Genomic DNA, 2,500 nt, shown 5'->3' on the forward strand with positions numbered 1-2,500 from the left:
TGTAATAAATGATGAAAGGGTAACGGCTGAAGCACATTTGACCGTAAGCATGGTCAATCAGAATTGGAATCATGGTATGAAACTTGGGAAGACCAAAACACAAATAAGTAAAAAGTTCAAAAGAGTGGATTTGTTAATTTAAACGTAAACAGTGCAACGGACAACTCTTTATTGTTCAGTGCATTTAGCAATATGAATTAGACTATGATCCCTGAAACAGACTGAGTTCTCCTCTAGCTGGTTATTTGATATTTATTGCAAGCAGGGAGTGAACCCCTACCAACTTCCAGCCACGAGACTACCAGATTGTACACTTTCGAGCTCTTTGTGGTCATCCTTGGCGGAGGATTCTCGTACGCAATAGATAGCGGTGGTTCAGACCAGCTCGCAATATATAGAAAAATCAAGTGATGTCCAGTCACTGGTCTTACAACAAACAAATTAGCGAGTTAGAAAATCTCTATAAGAGATGAAAGCAGTAAATATACTGAGGAGTAATGTTTATCGTCAATTCAACATGGCTGTTCCATAGGAACCGACGTTACTATGATTTTAACCCCAGGAGGACACCTCCTCCAGCTGGTTATTCGATGCAGTTTGCGTCCGATATGTATTGGAAGCTCTTTATTGAAGAGGTCTCCTCCTGAGATAAAATTGGTAGTAACATCGATTCCTACGGAACAGCCATGTTGAAGTGGTGATAAACATTACTTCTCAGTATAGTTACCACTTTTATCTCTAATATATAAATATGTAAATATATAATTTTGCATTTTAAAACTTTATTTGTGAAATGAAACAATTGTAGGTGAATATGTTAATTAATTAATAAATTAATTTGTGCCCATTGGATCTCTCTGTTTTCAAACTTAATACAAATATTTGATGTTTTACGATATTTTATATAATATATTCATTGAAGAAATATCTCTTCAAAATACAGTATATTAAACCAGTGTATCTTGGATAAAAATATCTCTATTAGAGGTCTAAATATTCTCCTCTGTGTGTGTGTGTTTTTGTGTGTGTGTGTGTGTGTGTGTGTGTGTGTGTGTGTGTGTGTGTGTGTATGTATGTGTGTATATATATATATATATATATATATATATATATATATATATATATATATATATATATATATATATATGTATGTATGTATGTATGTATGTATGTATGTATGTATGTATGTATAGTGAGAATTTACAAAAAAATCAAAAGACGAAGACGGGTGTGTAAACAACAAACAGATGTATTAGTTTAACGCTCGGTAAGTGAGAAAGTCTCTTACGTTTTGAGCCTAGGATCTTCGACAGAAAGGAACACAGAAATAAACAGGGAGAGGAAATAGAAAAGGTTTAGTAGCTGTACTCATAAAAAGAAAGCTCCTTAATGTATCACTCTACAAAACACATAGAATATATAGTACAATACAAGCGAAAAACATAAGGAGTGTATAGAATTATAAAAGAGAGAAATATACAATAATGGAATTTATTTTACAAATGGATATCCATATTTAGCAACAATTGCTTCGCAGCTTAATAAACATGTATAAATAATTTATTTTATTATATTTTATTATAAATAATAAATCATTTACATGTCCGTGATATTAAGCTTGCTCGGCAGGTTAAAAGAATTCCATTCTTTATAATTATATCAAACAAAACATTTCTGCGTTTTATATATTATTCATAGTTGCGAAAGTGGAGGCACAATGATCCAGTGGTTAGGGCAGCGGACTCGTGGTCATAGGATCGCGGTTTCAAATCCCAGACCGGGCGTTGTGAGTGTTTATTGAGCGAAAACACCTAAAAGCTCCACGAGGCTCCGGCAGGGGATGGTGGCGAACCCTGCTGTACTCTTTCATCACAACTTTCTCTCACTCTTACTTCCTGTTTCTGTTGTGCCTGTAATTCAAAGGGTCAGCCTTGTCACACTCTGTGTCACGCTGAATATCCCCGAGAACTACGTTAAGGGTACACGTGTCTGTGGAGTGCTCAGCCACTTGCACGTTAATTTCACAGGCAGACTGTTCCGTTGGTCGAAAAAAAAAAGATCAACTGGAACCCTCGACGTCGTAAGCGACGGAGTGCCAACAACATAGTTGCGAAAGCAGTAATTACCACTTACCTGGTTCAGATTCGCAAAAGGTCACCAACCAAAGAAATGCCAATGGTTTCAACAACATATTTTCAGACATTCAACAACCTTCACAGAAACCTCGATACCATGCCTTAAGATACATAGCGTATACATATGTAACACATGTAGTTTGTAAACTTGGTATCAGCTGCAGCCAAAACAAGAACAAAAATTGTGTTCAAAGTCATATTGAAAATGGGACACCGTAAGATATAGGTATATTACTCTTTCTACGGACATTTTAAATAGCTTTTTTATGATCTGTTAGATTTGTGTTTTATTTGTTGGGACTTTTATTGTCTCTGCTGTTGATGGTAAGCGCCATCTATCTCATCAATGTTTGTTATTTTACAAG

At 35.3% G+C, this 2,500-nt stretch overlaps 1 long non-coding RNA gene across 1 annotated transcript in view; it reads right to left on the reverse strand.

Annotated features, from left to right (window-relative positions):
- The window catches only part of LOC128251001 (uncharacterized), a 4,393-nt gene extending 2,044 nt beyond the window's left edge, over positions 1 to 2,349 (reverse strand). Inside the window, exon 1 of the long non-coding RNA XR_016238605.1 lies at positions 2,134 to 2,349. This is a non-coding gene — a long non-coding RNA (uncharacterized LOC128251001). The remainder of the gene's footprint in view (positions 1 to 2,133) is intronic.
- Positions 2,350 to 2,500: the final 151 nt, after the last annotated feature.

This window comes from Octopus bimaculoides, chromosome 27 (assembly GCF_046866305.1).
Source record: "Octopus bimaculoides isolate indiv1 chromosome 27, ASM4686630v1, whole genome shotgun sequence".
Classification (NCBI taxonomy): Eukaryota; Metazoa; Mollusca; class Cephalopoda; order Octopoda; family Octopodidae; genus Octopus; species Octopus bimaculoides.